This window comes from Anomaloglossus baeobatrachus, chromosome 8 (genome assembly GCF_048569485.1).
Source record: "Anomaloglossus baeobatrachus isolate aAnoBae1 chromosome 8, aAnoBae1.hap1, whole genome shotgun sequence".
Classification (NCBI taxonomy): Eukaryota; Metazoa; Chordata; class Amphibia; order Anura; family Aromobatidae; genus Anomaloglossus; species Anomaloglossus baeobatrachus.
In genome coordinates this window covers 136,471,271-136,492,724 of record NC_134360.1, presented here as the reverse complement: position 1 = coordinate 136,492,724, position 21,454 = coordinate 136,471,271, and the positions used below count along the sequence as shown (strand labels likewise).

At 46.6% G+C, this 21,454-nt stretch overlaps 1 protein-coding gene across 1 annotated transcript in view; it reads right to left on the bottom strand.

Moving 5' to 3' along the window:
- Positions 1-21,454, bottom strand: part of C8H1orf21 (chromosome 8 C1orf21 homolog) — a 284,086-nt gene that overhangs the window by 121,557 nt on the left and 141,075 nt on the right. The gene's annotated exons all lie outside the window — the stretch shown is intronic.

The following is a 21,454-nucleotide window of genomic DNA, read 5'->3' as shown; positions in this document are numbered from 1 at the left end:
GATCTTGCACTCTCCTATACTAGCTCCTCATCCTGCCCTCTCTTTACTGGTGTCCCACATAACTCTGTCCTGGGACCCTTACTCTTCTCCACCTATACCTTTTGGCATGGGACAACTCAAAATTCCATGACTTTCAGTACCACCTACAGTACAGACCAAAAGTTTGGACACACCTTCTCATCTCTAGAACAACTATAAAGGGGAGACTTTGTGCAGCAGGCCTTCATGGTAAAATAGCTGCTAGGAAACCACTGCTAAGGACAGGCAACAAGCAGAAGAGACTTGTTTGGGCTAAAGAACACGAGGAATGGACATTAGACCAGTGGAAATCTGTGCTTTGGTCTGATGAGTCCAAATTTCAGATCTTTGGATCCAACCACCATGTCTTTGTAGAAAAGGTGAATGGATGGACTCTACATGCCTGGTTCCCACCGTGAAGCATGGAGGAGGAGGTGTGATGGTGTGGGGGTGCTTTGCTGGTGACACTGTTGGGGATTTATTCAAAATTGAAGGCATACAGAACCGGCATGCCTAACACAGCATCTTGCAGTGGCATGCTATTCCATCCGGTTTGCGTTTAGTTGGACCATCATTTATTTTTCAGCAGGACAAATCACCCCAAGCACACCTCCAAGCTGTGTAAGGGCTATTTGACTAAGAAGGAGAGTGATGGGGTGCTACGCCAGATGACCTGGTCTCCACAGTCACCAGACCTGAACCCAATTGAGATGGTTTGGGGTGAGCTGGACCGCAGAGTTAAGGCAAAAGGGCCAACAAGTGCTAAGCATCTCTGGGTATTCCTTCAAGACTGTTGGAAAACCATTTCCGGTAACTATCTCTTGAAGCTCATCAAGAGAATGCCAAGAGTGTGCAAAGTAGTAATGAAAGCAAAAGGTGGCTACTTTGAAGAACCTAGAATATAAGACATAAAAAAGTGTGAAACAACTGAAACTAAGTATTTCATTCCACATGTTTTAATTCATAGTTTTGATGCCTTCAATGTGAATCTACAGTTTTCAGAGTCCTGAAAAGAAAAGAAAAGTCTTTGAATGAGAAGGTGTGTCCAAACTTTTGGTCTGTACTGTATATGCTGATGACACACAAATCCACATTTAAGTTCCAGACATCACCTGTTTGCTATCCAGAATACCAGAGAATCATACATATCCTCCTTCATCTCATCATACTTTTAAAAGATCAATATGAAGAAAACCAAACTCATAATCTTTCCTCCAGCTCAGTCAACCACCCTACCAAACTTATCTATCACAATAAATTATGCTTCCCCTTATGTCACAAGTCCACTGCCTGTGAGTAACCCTTGACTTGCCCTGTTGTTCAAACCATACAAGAAAGCCATTAGCACCTCCTGAAGCTTCCAACTTAAAAATATTTCCAGAATTCATCCTTTCCTCAACCCCGAATCTTTTAAATGTTAAAGAATGCCCTCATCATCTCACACCTTGACAATAGCCTCCTCTGTGGCCTCCCAACTAATCCTTTTTCACCTGTCCAGTTGGTCCTTAACTCCTCTGTCCAATGAATGCACCTCCCCTTTGGCTATTCTTTTCCCATCTATTAATCTCATCCCTGGATTCCAATACCTCTGCAAATCCAGTTTCAACTACTAGCAATGACTTACAAGGCTGTCCATAATCTGTCTCCTCTATTCATCTACAAACTAATCTCCCAGTATCTTCACACAAGAAATATCCCGTCATCACAAGATGTCCGCCATTTTACATGCCTCACCCAATTGCCACCTGAGATTTTTAATAAATATCCCCCACCCTTTGGGATTCAGTGCCTCAACATGTCTGATTGTTTGTCACATTTGGAAACTTCAGATGCAACCTGAAAAGTATTTTTTTTCAGGAAAGCCTATAAAAACCCCTCTGCCACCTTACTACTACTGACTCGCCCACCCCAGGGCTATGGGACACCCGGTGCCGGGCCGGACTAGTCCGGGGGTCGTCAGTGATGGCGGGGCCCGACTCCGTGGCCCTGGTGGGTGTCAGTTAAATATGGCTGGTGACTTGGGGTTTGAATAAAGTTTGTGTTCGTGACGCCACCTGTGGTTTGCGGCTATTAAGCCGCCGCTGCTGTGTGATGCCTCCGGGGTGATGATACGGCAGCAATGGTGGTACTGCTCCCCACAGGTGGAGCGGTACCCCGGGGCACAGTTGGTGCTTGTGAGTGTCTATGCAGATGAAAGTCTAGGCAGACGGAATAACAGAGGCCACACCAAGGGTGCAGTTTCAAGTTCTTTACTCACACATCCTGGTAGGAGCTCACTGGTGCCCTCAGACGACTGGAACTCACTGTCAGGGACCTCCGCCGTTTCTGGGTGATTCCTGGAATGAAAACCGGTACCCTTCTCTCTAAGGTGTCTCTGTCTTCAGCTGTCTTCCTAAGCCTAGCTCTTTTAGGATGAACCTGCTCGGCCTCCACTACAGCCTCCAGGCTGGGGGGGGGGGTCACCTGTCGGATGATTGTCCCCTTTCTAGAGGTTCTGCGGTGGGCTGTGGCCCGGGGAGTTTACAACTTTCCCTGGGCCTCGGTTTTTACTGTTTGGAGATGATTTTGCACTCCTCCGGTTTCTAGGGACCGTCCCCTGTTGCAGCTTGATCCCTCCACCGTTGTTCCTGTGGAACAGGCCACCACAGCTCTACAGCTATCCGTGGCCCTGGAATCCCTTCTTCTCTCTGCTTGGTGTCACCTGGACCCTCTGAGTCCCAGGATCTTCACCAGGAAGCTTCTCTTTCTTCTTCTTAGCTCCTGACTGACTAGAGCTTTTCTTCTACTTCTCCTCCTTGCCTGCCTCCTGCAGACCTCCTCCTCCTTCCCCACTCTCTCTCAGACTCCTCAAACTTGACCTTCCTTTCTCTGACTGCTCTCTGGTGGCTCCTCCCACCTCCCCGGTTGCTAAGCTGTACCCTATAGGAGCAGGGATGGGTCTTACGGCCCCTCCCAGCATGCAGCATGGGAGGGTTGCTGCCACTATCCCTGGTCCCAGTGTGTACCTAACAATGGGTGTTGTGTAGATTTACCAGGGGACCGGCGTTCACTCCTTTCCTCACCCAGAATGGGGCAACACACCGCTGGATGGGGTGCAATGTCCTGTGGCGACGGAAGCCTCAGGGGCGCCACACTCCCCCACAGCGAATCCCAGCACGTCCTCGGGCTGAAAAACTACAGAAAATGTGGAAAGAAACTGCAAAAACATTTTTGGTATGCATACATAAAACAATAAAACTTTTCTTCCCTTTATGGGAGGCACAGATACTTGAACGTTGCAAAACTTTCTTATAAAGAAACTCTACATGTGCACTTCCAGTCCATTGCACGGTTTGGGCACTTCCCCCATAATTCTGGTAGGGGGCACAACAGGTGCAACTATTTACATTCTTGGCTACAACAAGTCCAGTAGCCTGGCAGTTCGTTCAACTTTTCAAACTACAAAGGCAAAGACAAAACCAGCCACTAAGTCCAGTGGCCTGGTAACACAGGACACATTATACATTCACAGTCACCGGGGACCACATTCCAGTTCTGTGGCCCGGTACATATAAACAAAGGGGGGTGACTTCTTCAAAAAGTACAAGGGGCAGTAAGGCAGGGTAGGGTGTCGTCTTCAAAAAGAACATTAGGGCAGCACAAAAAGGACATCTTCACAAAGGATGAGGGGCAGACAGGGGCTATATACAGTTCAGGTCTTCTTTCTCTTCACTTTTACTTGCAGAGGTCACGCTGCGGCAGTTCCCTGGACAGCATGCAGGCCGTGCTCAGACTGGTCTGAGTCCCTTGGTCCTGTTCTCCAGCCGTTGTGGGGCTGCTGCGGGATGATGGTATCGGAGCTGCGTCCTTGTCTTGGCGGGCCGCGCCTGGCATGGCGGCGGCCTGGATTGGAGTCGCTGCTGTGACCGGTTCTTGACGGGCCGCACCTGCGGCATGGATTGACGTCACCGCTGCGGCGGGATCTTGCTTGGCCGAGCGGGGTATCGCTGCTGGGGCCTGGGCTGGACGGGCCGGGCTGGGCATCACTGATGCGGTGTGGATGGGCGTCGCTCCGGCGGCAAAATCTTGGCGGGCCGCACCTGGCGTGGCTGTGGCCTGGATCAGCGTTGCCGGGCGTCTTTCCAGGGACCGCGGGCATGGCAGCGGGGGTTGGGGCACTCGCACCGGCAGGGGCATTAAATGACTCACCCCTCAGTAGCATCTCCGGTGTTCTGGCGGTCGCTGCTCCGCGCGTCGCTTGCCGGATCTGCTGCATCACCTTTGCCTGCAGCCTTTCACACCACTGGTCCATCTCCCAGCCCCACCAGTCAGCGGAGTCTAGCTGTGGATCGCTGCGTGTGGACGCCATCCTCTCTACGTCTCCTTCTGCACGATCTCCCAGCAGCAGACTCGTCGCTACTTCTAGTAGCAGACTTTTGATGTTGCTCAGCAGCAGGCTGGTAACTTCCCGCTCCTTCATCCTGTCAGCCATCCTCCTGACCTCAGCCTTCAGCTCAGCGGCAGTCACAGACCTGATCCAGGTGAGCTCCTCCTGGCCTCCGCTTACAGGAGCCATCTTTTCTCTTCCTCCAAACAGCAGCTTTAACTGCCAGTCAGTTTCTTAACACGCCATTTTGCCTTCCTCCGCTCTCCATCGCGGGCACTTCTTCGCGCTCTTTTCTTAGACAAGGGGGCGGGGCTTCTTTTTGCGCCCTTTCAGCAGGCACGCCCCCTTCTTCCCGCGCTCAGTGGCTTCAATGGCGGCAGTTTCTCACAGTAAAACACAGGCAATTTCACGGTTCTTTAAGGCACAAAGTACCCGGTGGGACCGGGCACGAGATCCTGTTCGTGACGCCAAAATTGACTCGCCCACCCCAGGGCTATGGGACACCCGGTGCCGGGCCGGACTAGTCCGGGGGTCGTCAGTGGTGGTGGGGCCCGACTTCGTGGCCCTGGTGGGTGTCAGTTAAATATGGCTGGTGACTTGGGGTTTGAATAAAGTTTGTGTTCGTGACGCCACCTGTGGTTTGCGGCTATTAAGCCGCCGCTGCTGTGTGATGCCTCCGGGGTGAGGATACGGCAGCAATGGTGGTACTGCTCCCCACAGGTGGAGCGGTACCCCGGGGCACAGTTGGTGCTTGTGAGTGTCTATGCAGATGAAAGTCTAGGCAGACGGAATAACAGAGGCCACACCAAGGGTGCAGTTTCAAGTTCTTTACTCACACATCCTGGTAGGAGCTCACTGGTGCCCTCAGACGACTGGAACTCACTGTCAGGGACCTCCGCCGTTTCTGGGTGATTCCTGGAATGAAAACAGGTACCCTTCTCTCTAAGGTGTCTCTGTCTTCAGCTGTCTTCCTAAGCCTAGCTCTTTTAGGATGAACCTGCTCGGCCTCCACTACAGCCTCCAGGCTGGGGGGTTACCTGTCGGATGATTGTCCCCTTTCTAGAGGTTCTGCGGTGGGCTGTGGCCCGGGGAGTTTACAACTTTCCCTGGGCCTCAGTTTTTACTGTTTGGAGATGATTTTGCACTCCTCCGGTTTCTAGGGACCGTCCCCTGTTGCAGCTTGATCCCTCCACCGTTGTTCCTGTGGAACAGGCCACCACAGCTCTACAGCTATCCGTGGCCCTGGAATCCCTTCTTCTCTCTGCTTGGTGTCACCTGGACCCTCAGAGTCCCAGGATCTTCACCAGGAAGCGTCTCTTTCTTCTTCTCAGCTCCTGACTGACTAGAGATTTTCTTCTACTTCTCCTCCTTGCCTGCCTCCTGCAGACCTCCTCCTCCTTCCTCAGACTCCTCAAACTTGACCTTCCTTTCTCTGACTGCTCTCTGGTGGCTCCTCCCACCTCCCCGGTTGCTAAGCTGTACCCTATAGGAGCAGGGATGGGTCTTACGGCCCCTCCCAGCATGCAGCATGGGAGGGTTGCTGCCAATATCCCTGGTCCCAGTGTGTACCTAACAATGGGTGTTGTGTAGATTTACCAGGGGACTGGCGTTCACTCCTTTCCTCACCCAGAATGGGGCATCACACCGCTGGATGGGATGCAATGTCCTGTGGCGACGGAAGCCTCAGGGGCGCCACACTACTAGAGGTGCCCAACACTGCGGCCTACTGTCTCCTCCCCATTACCATGTAGATTATAGTCCATGAGGTCATGTTTTTCTCCCCCTCTGTACCAGTTTATTAGTTTGTGTATTTTTTATATGGGATATTTTAACACGTACAGCACCCTGGAATGAATGGTGCTTTAGAAATTATTATTAATAATAATAATAATAATAATAATAATAATAATGTAATTGTGATTAATCCAGATGATTTATTTGTATTATATGAAAAATGTAATACTAAAAATGAGTGCACATTAAGAGGCAGTGGCTGAACTTCTGTGAAAGTATTGCTGAGCCTTTGGAATTCTTTCTTTTACTAATTAGGTTTGAAATATAGTTTTTGTTATGAAGCCACAAACATAAGGTAAAAAGATACGCCTTATATTAGGTGACCAAAAATGTATCAGACTCCCAATGACATAGCATAACTCAGTACGGCATCTATGGCTACGCCTTGTATGCCTGTGGCTCCGTTCACGCAGCATAATTATTATACGGTATGACATGCTTAGCTAACCATGAAGGCAAGCTGTAGAAATAGGACACATGGAAGTACTGGATGTCAATCAAAACACCCTATATTATCAGAAGAACTCAACCAACTGTTATTAGGGCAGAAAGGACCTGTGCATAGAAGAACTTTGTTTTTTTGCAATGTCCAGTATAATTTATTTTGCAATTCTCCTCTGCTTGATGGAGTTTTAATGACATTGGATATAGGTGACTCTTGATACAAAAAAAAGACAAAGTAGACATGCAAAAAAAACTCAATAAGAATTTCAAACATAGAGAAACATGCTACACATTCTGATTTATTGTTTACAAACTATTCATAAATTATGATAATTAACCTAATAAGATATTAAGAAGGAAGTAAATTTGAATCCATCATTTTCATGAATATTTATATACAAGGTAGATGATGCCACGTTGCTGCCAGCTTCTTGCACATACAGATCCAAACTAGAATATCAACTTCTCCCACTTAATCCCTTTCCATCACAGCCAATTTTCATTTCTTTGCATGTTATTTTTGAGCCTTCTTTAATAGCCATACATTTTTTATTTTCCCATTGACACTACCATATGACGGCTTGTATTTTATGAGCTGAATTGTGATTTTGATTTATACCATACATTTTACCAAGTGCATCGATATGGTGAAAAAAATGCCACTATTATTTTTTGGGGTTTTGTTTTTACTACATTCATTATGTGGTAACAATATTCTTCAGGGCAGAATGATTACAGCAATGCCAAGATTGTGTGGATTTTTATTTTTAAGTGGTGAAATTTGGTTTGTTTGTATTGTCATTTTCTGAGATTTGTAACTTTCCTTACATTTTTTGAGAAAACTCAGTGACCAAAAATATGCAATTTGGTAGTTTTGTTTTTCTTCTACATCATCTATCAAACAGGTTAAACAATTTTATATTGTCATAGCTCTGACTTTTGTAGATAAGGCAATAACAAAATATATTTAAAATATGTTTTTGATATTTTTATTTTTTATATTGGGAAGAGAGGCAATTTAAACTTTATTTTTTATTAACAATACTTTTACTAAACTAACGTAATAATAAAGGGACATAGAAAAGAGGAAAAGGGAAAAGTGTCACAATTTATTAGCAGTATATACATTACATACATCGTATTTCAAGCTACTCATTGATGTTCTAATGCATATCAAACCTATGGATTGTACCTGCATACACGTGTATTTTTTTGACAAAGTTTATTCTGGAGGTAAAATAAAGCAAAGAGAAACACATCTGTTTTGTTAAAAACCAACATACAGTATGTCAAATGATCTTCATAAACATCACTTTGTGATATATGTGTCTGCGTATGCACTCGTAGGTCAGTGTTCATCTGCAACATGTGTTGTCACTTTAAGGCTATGACCGCACTTTGCGTCGTGCTACTTGCAGTTCAGAACGCACGTTTTGGTCTTAATTGATTTAGCCAAAGTTGCCTTTTTCAGAAATTTAGCGCTAAAAATGCATGCGTATTTACCGCATTTTAGATGCGTTTTCAGCGCTTTTTACATGCTTTTTCCTTTGCGTTTTGGCAGATGCGTTTTGAACATCAAGACAACATCAAACAGAATGAAAAAAGAGAAAAAAAAAGCAAAACATATATAATTTTTGATTTAATAAAGAAAATAGTAATATTTCATGAAATTATAGCGGTTTTATAATATTTATTGCTAAAATAGCAATAAAATCATAATTTTCATTAATTTAATTGTCGGACTATGTGTGTGTGTAAAGGGACATATTATTCCATTATTTTAATGTCTGAAAAGCATGCGTTTTTTAAGTCAAAAACGCAGTGTTTCTGCACCTAAAAAGCAGATAAAACGCTGGAATTTTGATGTTTGTTGCTTTTTGATACTTCTCATTGACTTCAATGTTAGCAAAACGCTGCAGAAATGGCAAAAACAATTGACATGCTGCTTCTGAACGCAGGGTTTTTGCCACAAATTATACAAATTAAAAACGCAGCGTTTTGAAACGCAAAGTGCGGACAGGAAATCTTAATTTTCCATAGACTATCATGGAAAATCAAAATGCATGCCTTTTGGCATGAAAACGCTGCTGCTCAAAACGCTGCTGAAACGCAGATGAAAACGCAAAGTGCGGTCATACCTTAAAAGTCCAATCCAGATCCTGTATGCTTTCCAGAAACCCATCAATTATTTTCTGCTTGTTAATTGTTACATTGTTTAATAAGGAAAATCCATGTAAATATTGAGGGGGTAGAATTAGGAAAAGGGAGAATTAAAACATACCACATGCCCCATGCTAAATTAAGAAAATTATTTTGATCAATGTTATGTTTACTCTCATTGGGATACAAGTAATGCCATACCACTCATAATTTGGTCAAGATACCTGGTTGTTTGGCCAAAACATTCTTTTAGTTTTGTCCGGATTCCAAATCACCAAAAACCTGTTTAAGTTCACACAGGCATCTTTTGCTGCGTTTTTGAGGTCACAAAGATGCACCAAAATGCATGCATTTCCTTCTCCCAGTAAAGTATATCAGATTTCGATTGGCTGCATCTTTCCAGCGTTTTTGAGCCCTTCCAGTCAACAGATTTGACGTAAAAAACACATTGGGCAAAACGCGGTAAAAATACGTCAAAACCATTTTTGCCACCTTACGTTTTTGGTGCTGTTTTTTGGGACAAAAATGCTGTATCTTTGTGGTAAAAAAAATGCTGCATGTGAACATACCCTAAAATCTTTCTTTTAAAAGGAACCTGACATGTAAAAAAATACTATTAACCTGTACATATAGAATTAATCTACAGGTTTATAGCATTCTGAACCTGCCCAGTGCTGGCACTTAGAGCCCCACTACCAGGAGTAAATGACCTTTATTTCTCCTGGCAACATTCGGCTTCTAGTCATAGAGTGGTGTCGGTGCAGGTTATGTTACTGCTCTGTGTATGGTGAGCACCAGCTGTACCCATGTCCCTGGCACTGACAGCTGGCTCTCATGCAGACCCGGCTGTCATGCTGCAATTGTGTTGTGGTGGGACCAATAACCACCTGAACGGATGCCCCTGCAAGTCACTACTGGAGATTAACCAGCATTTAAGGCCGCTTTCACACTTGCGTTGAATGGCATCCGTCACAATGCGCTGTGTAACACATGTGACGGATGCGTTGTAAATAGTGTGATATAAAGGCAACGGATTCCTGTGAAATAACACGTTGCATTAAGCCGAGAGAGAGCACCCATCATCACTGCACACACCCCGGCACTACCGCACTCATCCTCATCACTGCATACGACCCCGGCAGTACTGTACCCATCATTATCACTGCACACACCCCGTCACTACCACACTCATCATCATCCCTGCACACACCCCGGCAGTACCGCACCCATCATCATCACCGCACACACGCAGGCACTACCGCTCCCATTATCACCGCACACACTACCTCAGTAACGTCCCCGCTGACAGTGCGAGTCACTTCAGTTGCTGCCTGGAGCTGACAGAGAGCGGCGGTGTTCTACGGTCACTCCTGTCAGCTTCATGTAGCAGAGCTGGATGCGTCACGTCACCTCGTGAGGATTACGCCGGACCTAGAGGGGTATTTGGGGATTAATAAAGTGGTGAAAGAGGGTGTTTTTTATCTTTTATTCCAAATAAAGTATTTTTTCGGGTGTATGTGTTTATTTACTTTCACTTACAGGTTAATCCTTGTGGGTGTCTTATAGATGCCTGCCATGATTAACCTAGGACTTAGTGGCAGCTTATTACCTTGATTTCCACCGCACCAGGACAATTTTGGATGAGCCAGGTAGAGTCCCGGGACTGTTGCATCTAATGGATGCGGCAATTCCGGGCGGCTGCTGGCTGATATTGTTAGGCTGGGGGGCTCCCCATGACGTGGGGCTCCCCATCCTGAGAATACCAGCCTTCAGCCATGTGACTTTACCTTGCCTGGTATCAAAATTAGGGGGGACCCCACGCCAGTTTTTTAATTATTTATTTATTTATTGTACTGCACGATATAGACCCACCCACCGGCGGCTGTGATTGATTGTAGTGAGATAGCTGTCACTCAGCGTGGGGGCGGGTCTGACTGCAACAAATCATAGGTGCCGGTGGGCAGGGGAAGCAGTGAATACTAGATGGAATAATGAGCGACTGGCATTTTCAAAAGACGAAAAGCCGCCGGAGCTTTGTGACAACTTTGCAGCGTCGCGCCCGTGATTGGTGAGTATGAGAGAGGGGGTGAGAGGGGAAAGAGAGAGACCAGGAGTGATTTTAAATGATTTAAAATCGCTCTGCTGGACATGCTGAGCATGCTCAGTAGAACGTGATGGTATCCGTCAGCGGATTCTGCCGCTTAGCGCATAGCGGCGGAATTCGCCACAATAAACAATCATTAGACACCTTGGCGGATTCCAACAGAATCCGTCAAGGTGCATTATTTTAACGACCCAAAAAACGCTACATGTAGTGTTCCCTCCGCTCTACACTGCGTCCAAATAACGACGCAGCGTCGTCCAGTGGAGGAAACGCAGACACTTACGTTACAGTGCTCATCAATACAAGTCTATGGAGAATAGCGTTAATGGACTACGCTATTCTCCATAGCGGCGAATTGCGCTGAACGCAAGTGTGAAAGCGGCCTAAGTAATGAAACATAAGCAATCAGTACTAGTGCTAATCGCTGCCATTAGAAGCAGGTATATGATATAAATGTAACGTATGGAGTGGGCTCAGCTCCTGAGCCAGCTCTGTATTGCACACCTGATGTGCCGCCCCCATGCCAGCAGCCGGTGATGCTCGGATCCGGATCCTCAGTGTGGCCTGAGGGATTCTACCAGACCCGGGGGTCACGTGGACACTTCAAATAAAAGGTGACATTTGTACGGGTGTTGTTGAAAACTGTCTGTGACGCCACCCACGGTGTGTGGTGAGGTGTAGCACCACTGCTGCTGCTGTGGGATTCCCGGGGGTGATAGGCTGGCAGCTGGATGTTAACCCCTCTGTGGGTAGGGATGGATGCCCCAGGGCCCAATGTCTCTGTGCTGGGGATGGTGATGGCGGGGGCCGGCACACCCGGTCAGACCGGGGATGTTACTCATGGTTGAATAAATCACACAAGTCCTTTGGTAAACCCAAGGTGATGGTGGCCGGCTGATGCAGCCGGGGGTGTATTTTTGGTCCCACACCCGGGCTGGTGGTCAATGTCCCTTTCCTCTGCACTTTGTGTTTTCTGTGATGGACTTTCGGGTGTGTAACATGGGAGTCCGCTCCCGGTACTTTGGTTGGGAGCCGTGCCCGTCTGGCGCTGACCCGTGGGATGTACCGGGCTCTGGCGGATGCCCTATCCCTCTCGGTGGGTGGTTGTCTACTTTTCGGGACTTAGGTTGGGACAGGACCTAAAATCCTGCCCTCAATTGGTTAATAAGCTAGGTCGTTGGTGCCGGTCCTGGCTTCAGGGCCAAGTAACCCCTTTGTGCACGGTTTCCGGGTTGGTTCTCCGGTGTCGGTACCAGCGGGCTACAACCCTGCCCCGGTCCACCTCGGATCTCCGGCAGCCGTCTTCCCGTCTCCTACTGACATTGACCACTGTCTGCCACCTAGCCAGTATGCCGGGGCTCCAACCCCAATGCCTGTCAACTAGCACCTCCAAACTCCAAACTCAAACTCCAAACTCACTGCTTTCCCGCCCCCGGGTTCTCCAGACCCCTTGGTGGGCGTTCTCCTTCTGCCTGGTCCCGCCCACTGGTGTGTTTGTCCTTCACTGAGGGGGGTGACTAGGATTTTGTTGGCTGGTTTAACCCTGTGTGGGAGAGGTGGTATGCGGGGGCCTCCACTGTGTGACTACCTGGTTTTGCCAGGCCGTCACACCTGACATGGGATGTAATAAAAATAATAATCATAAGCACTTTCTGAGCACAAAATAAATGATATAAAGCTCAGAGTGTCCCTGTAAGGAGGTCCCAAACCATCTTTTACGTTTATTTTTTAGTTCCCTTTCAGCCTTCTTCAGTAATTGTTGTGGTCTGGTATTGTTTATATTATAAACTGCCTGCCAGGTGTACCTCTATTCCCCTAAGCTTCATTTTGCAAGTGACATAGCTATATCTGTCCCACAGATAACACACTCCCACCGTATGTACCCACTAACTCTACCTACAAAGCACCAGCACCATCCTGAGACTCTTATACAGTCTCAAGTTGCATAAATCGCTGTACACAGAGAGTGACCATGATAACATTCCTCCTGCTCCAACTAGTATAAACTGTCCTGACACTCTACTATAGTTATTTTCTGCAATGAGGCTAAGGCTATGTGCGCACCCTGCATCTTTGTGGTGACCATAAAGATGCATGTTTTTGGTCCCAAAAACAAGCATGTATTTTTTGCTGCATTTCACTGTGTTTTTTAAGGGAAATCTATTGACTGGAAGGGTTCAAAAGTGCTGGCAAAAACGCAGAAAGAATTGACATGCTGCAACTTTGTGGTCACTACAGAGACGCAGCCAAAAAAGCCGCAACATGCAGACAGAAAAACTGAAATCTCATAGACTTTGCTGGAGAAGAAAATGCATGCAGTTTTGGGACCAAAACTGCACCCAAAAAAATGTGCAAAAACGCGGCAAAAATGCAGCGTGCGCACAAGGCCTTATACTTAGTAAATCTCAGAGCGGTGCAGAAGAATGTTTACAAATTTTCCAGTAAGTGTTGTGTATCTCCTAGAACAATCCTAGCCTTGACAAGTTTTTAGTAGCCACTTCTATGGTGATAAATTGAATTAAGAACTCTACTATGGTGGTTTTCACCAGCTACACAAAGGTTGGTCATGGTGGTGTTTATCTCTTCTTTAGGCCTCTCCATGTTTCTTAGCCTTTGACAATAATGCCCAGTTTCCTGTTTTAACTTCAGTATCTTTACTTTGCTAGGACTCAACCCAACTCCTGCAGCTCTGCTTGCACTGTATCTCACTCTTGATGGCAGACTGTGGCTTCAACTGGCTATGAGCACCAGCCTTGAATCTCCCCTCTCTTTAATATTACAGCTCACATTACCTGCTTCATCAATTTATAGCTCACATTCTATGTGGCTTGGTTCCACTCTTGCCTCAATTGTACGGCTTCAGCTGCTGCATCAATTTGAGGTCCTCTCTAGTCTGGAGAAGTCTCACTCATATACACAAAAACACAACTTCAGAATGAACAACGCCAACCTTTGGTCCTCTCCACTGAAGGTGCTACAGAATAGTTTCCATGCCAGGATGGCATCCACCTGACCAGAGGCTTAATGCTAGCATAACTCCTAAGATTTAAGCCCATATTCAGAAGAACCACCAGGAGCCAATTCTATTATGACAGGCTCTGTTCTATATGACTGACAAGAAAAGGGGTCAAACACTGAGCCTGGAAACTAGAGACCTATAAATTAACCTGTATTATGGTCAAAATCTTTAAAATCTTTCAGTTTTTCCTAAGAGATGTTATCCTGGAATTTCTCAATAAAAATAACCTAATGACCCTGAATCAGTTTACCGATCAGTTCTGTCAAATTAAACTGATCAGCTTCTATGAGGAGATACGTTCTAGATTGGGCTGCCCTGCAACGATCTCTCCCACCTCAGTCATGTACTACTCGAGGACAATTCTGGTTCCTTTGACCTCACATCAACAAAGCAGCTTTCTCTCTTCTGGTCTGCTCTGTAGATAGGGCGTAACTGCTACATCATGTAGATTTACAGCTAGCCGTCAGTGAGTCGGCTGTCAGTAAGCTTGACATTGTCAAAGATGCCCACTCATCATGGATAGAGATGGGCGAACCGGTCCCGGTTCGGCTCGAGTTCGGTTAGGCGAACGTTCGACGAACCGAACTCGAACCGCATAGGAAACAATGGCAGGCAATCACAAACACAGAAAAACACCTAGAAAACACCCTCAAAGGTGTACAAAAGGTGACAAACAACTCACAACAAAACACAAACACATGGGAAAGTGACAAGGACATATACTCATGCGAAAACAAAAGAGCTGGACAAGGAAAAAGAGGATGAGACACAGATATAGGCATGGCACGCCCTTCTAAAATCATGTAAAACACCACAAGGTGACTCCAAGCGGAGTTCTCCCTTTTTTCCAAAAATTGGGCCACACACACACACACACCCACCCCTTCAGTGGCAGCACTTGTGCCCCAGTTGTACACTTCACAGCTAGATTTGCATCAAGCACATTCAAAAATACGCCATCCTTTTCCGTCCTCAGGATTGCACCGGGGTAGGTAGCAAAGTCTTTCCTGATCTCAGCTCTGTTCATCTTGGATCATTTTTAAAAACAATGTAAGCAAGGGTTACTCCAAGCGGAGTCTCCCTTTTTTCCAAAAATTGGGCCACACAGACACTAACCCCTTCAGTGGCAGCACTTGTGCCCCAGTTGTACACTTCACAGCTAGATTTGCACATTCAAAAATACGCCATACTTAACCGTCCCCAGGATGACACCAGGGTAGGTAGCAAAGTCTTTGCTGATCCCAGCTCTGTTCATCTTGGATCATTTTTAAAAACAATGTAATGTAATGGGTTACTCCAAGCGGAGTCTCCCTTTTTTCCAAAAATTGGGCCACACAGACACTAACCCCTTCAGTGGCAGCACTTGTGCCCTAGTTGCAAACAGGAGGTTTTGATTTGCATCAAGCACTTTCCAAATCCACAAGCATTTACTCTCCCCAGGATGACACAGGGGTAGTAAATTTCTTGTGGATCCATGACTTGTTCATTTTGATGAACGTTAGTCTGTCCACATTGTCACTGGACAGAGGCGTGCGCTTATCTGTCAGCACACACCCAGCAGCACTGAAGACACGTTCAGAGAAAATGCTGGCAGCTGGACACGACAAAATCTCCAAGGCGTAACTGGAGAGCTCTGGCCATTTTTCAAGATTTGAAGCCCAAAAGGAGCAAGGCTCCATTTGCAAAGTAATGGCATCGATGTTCATTTGGAGATACTCCTGTATCATCCTCTCCAGCCGTTGACTATGTGTCAGACTTGTTGTCTCTGGTGGCCTTGCAAAGGATGGTCTAAAAAAATTATGAAAAGATTCAATAAAATTGCTGTTACCAGCACCAGATATGGTCCTACTGGTACGGGTAGACTGTTGGAGATGACGAGACCGTCCCATGTTTGTCAAGTTACAACTGGGAGATTCACTCCCTGCACCTGCACGGTTGTTTGGTGGAAAATCCGAGCTAAGATCGAGTAACAGCTTCTGCTGATACTCCTGCATACGTGCGTCCCTTTGTATGGCTGGAATTATGTCACAAAATTTGGACTTGTACCGGGGATCTAATAGTGTGGCAAGCCAGTAGTCATCATCACTTCTAATTTTGACAATACGAGGGTCACGTTGGAGGTAGTGCAGCAAGAAGGCGCTCATGTGTCTTGCGCAGCCATGTGGACCAAGTCCACGCTGTGTTTGTGGCATAGAGGTGCTAACCGTTCTTTCTTCCTCTGACATCTCCCCCAAATCTCTTTCAACTGAAATTTGACCAAGGTCTCCCTCATCCGCTGAGTCTTCCATGTCCATGGACAGTTCGTCCTCCATTTCTTCATGTTCTCCTGCACCTTCCTCAACATTTCGCCTGCTACAATGCACCCTTGTTGATCCCTGTCCCCCATGGTCCCATGCCTGCCGCGTTGGTGATGATGAACGTCTGGACCTTAGTGATGTTGATGTGTCTTGCGCATATGAATCCTCCTGTAGTTCCTCCCCTTCCTGTTGTCCCACCCCCTGACTCCGAATAGTGTTTAGCGTGTGCTCCAGCATGTAAATGACTGGAATTGTCATGCTGATAATGGCATTGTCAGCGCTAAACATATTCGTCGCCATGTCAAAACTGTGCAGAAGGGTGCATAGGTCCTTGATCTGAGACCACTCCATCAGGGTGATCTGCCCCACCTCTGCATCTCGTTGGCCCAGGCTATACGTCATGACGTATTGCACCAGGGCTCGGCGGTGCTGCCACAGTCGCTGTAACATGTGGAGAGTCGAATTCCAGCGTGTCAGCACATCGCATTTCAGGCGATGAACCGGCAGGCCGAAAGACTTCTGGAGCGATGCAAGTCGCTCAGCTGCGGCGGTTGAACGGCGGAAGTGAGCAGACAGTTTTCGTGCCCTGGTCAGAAGGCCATCTAGGCCGGGATAGTGTGTTAAAAATTGCTGGACAACAAGGTTCAACACGTGAGCCATACAAGGCACGTGTGTCACCTTGCCCAGGCGAAGGGCCGCACCCAGGTTTGCAGCATTGTCGCACACGGCCTTACAAGCCTGCAGGTTGAGTGGAGACAACCATTTATTATACTCAGTCTCCAGAGCTGCCCACAACTCAGTCGTGGTGTGAGTCCTATTTCCAAGACATGTCAAGCTAAAGACCGCCTGATGCCGTTGCGCTCTGCTGCCAGCATAGTAATGAGGGGTGCGTGCTTCCTTCTGCGCAGTGAGAACGTTGGTGGCCTGACCAGGCAGGCTTGGGGCAGAGGTGGAGGACCCAGACGAGGTGGAGGAGGCAGAAGCAGTGGCGGAACTTGGACAGACAGAGGATTGACACACAAGTCGTGGGGACGGCAAGATTTGTGCAGCAGACCCTTCACCATCTATCACCATAGTTACCCAGTGCCCAGTCAGCGACATGTAATGTCCCTGTCCATGCTTACTGGTCAAAGTATCGGTGGTGAAATGCACCCGGTCACACACAGAGTTTCTCAAGGAAGCGGTGATGTTGTGTGCGACATGCTGGTGTAGCACGGGCACACCTTTCTTAGAGAAGTAGTGGCGACTGGGCATCTGGTACTGGGGCACAGCAACAGATATAAGGTCTCTAAAATCTTGTGTGTCCACCAGGCGGAAAGGCAGCATTTCGGTAGCCAAGAGCTTACAGAGGGATAAAGTCAACCTCTTAGCTTTGTCATGGGTCGCAGGAAATGGCCTTTTATTTGTCCACATTTGAGGGACAGAGATCTGGCTGCTGTGTGTAGACGGTGTTGAGTAGGGTGTCCCTGGAAAAATGCAGGTTTGTGAGGAAAGTGCAGGCGTAGACATGATGTTGCCTTCATCCAACGTTGGTGCTATCGATGTCTGAGAGAGCTGTACACACGCACTTGTTTCCCCTTCCAAACCAAATGACGACCTACCAAGCAAACTGCCTGTTGCGGTTACAGTCGTGGAAGTTGTGCGTGGAAAACCAGGTGTGACAGCTGTCCCCACAGTCCTAGAAGATGAAGAGCGCGCGGATGCACTGGAAGGGGCAGGCGGTGGATGGTTCGCTCCGCTAGGCCGCATTGCAGCACGGTGAGCTTCCCACTGGGACATATGATATTTATTCATGTGACGATTCATAGAAGAAGTTGTCAAACTGCTGAGGTTTTGCCCTCTACTAACAGAATCACGAGAAATTTTACAGATCACATAATTTGGGCGATCTTTTGCTATGTCAAAAAAGGACCAGGCTAGGCAAGGCTTAGAGGGTATGCGACCTGCTGAGCCCCCCCCGAATAGTGCTCAGAGGCAGAGTGGTGGCTGAGGATGCAGTTGTAGACGTGCTACCAGTGCTCCGACTCTGTCCAGGAAGGCGCATGGTAACTTCGTCGTCGGTTGCATCCTCCACCACCGCCTCTGTTGACCTCCTCGAGTGCCTGTCTGTGGGTTGACAGTAGGTGGGATCTAGAACTTCCTCATCAATTGTTGTGTTTGCACTCCCCTCACCCTCAGACCGAGCCTCTTCTTGCCCTGACCGAATATTTAAGTTGTCATCCCAATCTGGTATCTGCGTCTCATCGTCATCAGTATGTTCCTCATTGTCTATAACAGCAGGTGTTACAGTTTGTGAAAAAGGGTCAACATTATGCTCAGAAACTTGGTCCTCACGGCCTGAATCAGAGTCACAAAGGTTCTGGGCATCACTGCAGACCATTTCCTGGTCTGTACTCACTGTAGCTTGGGAGTAGACCTCTGATTCCCAGGCTATAGTGTGACTGAACAGCTCTGCAGTCTCACCCATCTCAGTTCCACCATACTGTGCAGGGTGGATGGAGACTTAAGAGCTGGGAGAAAGCAAGTTTGATTGGGATGACAACTCAGAGGACTGGTGTTTTTTTGGATGCGGTAGTTGAGGTGGCGGAGAGGGCACTTGTTGGACCACTTGAGATCCATTCAAGCATTTTCCTTTTTTGGCCATCATCTACCTTTGTTCCAGTTGTTTGTGTCCGTAAAAAAGGGAGCACATCGGATTGTCCACGGTAAGTAGTAGACATCTTACTTTTGCTGGAAGATGGTCTATCTTCAGCAGATGTTAATGGATCTTTGCCACCTTCCCCACGGACAAACCCTTTTTTTCCTTTTCCAACACGCCTCTTCCCCTTTCCACCAGCATCTGTCATTTTGCCACTCATGTTGATTGCGGCAAGATTGTGCACTTAAAATGTGGTAGTAAAAATTGAGAGGTGGTGTAGATTGCAGCGGTGGTCTAGCTTTATTAACAGCAGAATAAACAACAATAATTATCCCTGACAATGCAACTACGGCCCTTAAACTGGCAGCAAAAAATTGCTAGTATAATAGCATTGTAACAATGATCTTGTTTGTTCAATGCAGGCAGACGTGCTGCAAATATCTTTGCACTAGTGGGACAATACAGAAGTCCAACAGCCACATTTAGGATGCCACTAAGTTCACTCAGTGTTTGCTAGTATAATGGCTTAGTAACAATGAGTTTGAGTGTGCAAAGGGCAGGAGGGTACAGTGGCAGGGTTGTGGGTCTCTGGGTAGAGGAAAGGAAGCCTGCCTTTCTATCCCTCCTAATGGGGAAATGCAGCGAGGAAATCCCTGACCTTAGCTACACAGACGCTGTCATCTTGTGTAGCTGTTAAACTCTGTTTTTACGGCCCTGACTGTCACCTATGGCTCTGACCCTGCCGGTATTAGCCCTTAAAAGGACTGATAGAAACTTCTATCCCTTTTCTGTACAGCGCTGTGTATAGAGCGTACACAGCAGTATCGGAGATAGGAGCTGCGCTAGCGGTGACTGACACCAAGGATGCAGAAGGCAGATAATGGCGTGCTGGAGGAAAATGTCCGTTTTTATAATGCAGGAACATGTGACATGGACATCCTATCACACATGCCATTGCTTCTCTGGCTAAAAGTCCACTTAGCTGTGTGTGTGTCTGGGATTGGCTGACATGCTGGCCCGCCCCACTACACGCGCGCGCTTAGGGAAGGAAGACAAGAAAAAAAAAAAAATGTCGATCGCCATTATCCATACAGCAGTGATCTGAATGCGCTGTTCCCGCACACTATACACTGAAATTTCATAATAGTGTGACTTACACTATTACAGCGGAAAGCCAGCTAGTAATTAGCTGGTCTTTTTGCTGCTAGAACCGTTCTCGAACGTATCTAGAACTATCGAGCTTTAGCAAAAAGCTCGAGTTCTAGTTCGATCTAGAACAGCCCCCAAAATCACTCGAGCCGCGAACTGGAGAACCTCGAACCGCAAACCGCGCTCAACTCTAATCATGGATAAGAAAGAACTTCTCTGTCAACATGATGTAACAGGAAGCAGGGAAATTGCTGGAAAGAGTGGTCTGGGATGGCTCTGAGCCGGAGAGATGATTGCACGGCAAAACAAACAAGTAGTTATTTATTATCAACTACCTGCGGGAAGTACTTAGCATTATGAGAAGAAAAACTCAAAGCCCCACCTCTTTAACAAATGTCTCAGTTATAGGAATCAGAGTGGTTATTAATTGTAAGGTATTAACAGAAAACACTCATTTGGTCACAGGTAACACTCAGGTACCACAGGGTGCAGAACTGGGATATTTTCTGTTAATATATTATTGACCACCATCATTAAGGCATACAAAGAAAATTTTCATTATTTGAAGATGATGCTAAGCTCTTCAACATAATCAATATGAATTAGGATAATTTAGTTTTACAGGGGGGTTTATGTAAGGTGGAGGCTTGGGCTGAGACATGGCAATTGTAGTCTAACAGACAAATGTAAAGTCATGCACTGGGGCAGAGGAAACAAAATGTACAATTATGTGCTAATACACCGTGTGCAGAATTATTAGGCAAGTTGTATTTTAGAGGATTTTTTATTATTGATCAACAATGTTTATGCAGGTAACTATTACTGTGCAGAATTATTAGGCAACTTAATAAAAACAAAATATATTCCAATCTCACTTGTTTATTTTCACCAGGTAAACCAATATAACTGCACAAAATTTAGAAATAAACATTTCTGACATGCACAAACAAAACCCCAAAAAATTAGTGACCAATATAGCCACCTTTCTTTCTGATGACACTCAACAGCCTACCATCCATAGATTCTGTAAGTTGATTGATCTGTTTACGATCAACATTGCGTGCAGCAGCCACTACAGCCTCCTAGACACTGTTCCGAGAGGTGTACTGTTTTCCCTCCCTGTAGATCTCATGTTTTATGAGCAACCACAGGTTCTCTATGGGGTTCAGATCACGTGAACAAGGGGGACAGGTCATTATTTTTTTATCTTTTAGACCTTTACTGGCGAACCACGCTGTGGAGTAGTTGGATGCATATGATGGAGCATTGTCCTGCATGAAAATCATGTTTTTCTTGAACAATACCGACTTCTTCCTGTACCACTGCTTGAAGAAGTTGTCTTCCAGAAACTGGCAATAGGTCTGGGAGTTGAGCTTCACTCCATCCTCAACCCGAAAAGGTCCCACAAGTTCATCTTTGATGATACCAGCCCATACCAGTACCCCACCGCCACCTTGCTGGCGTC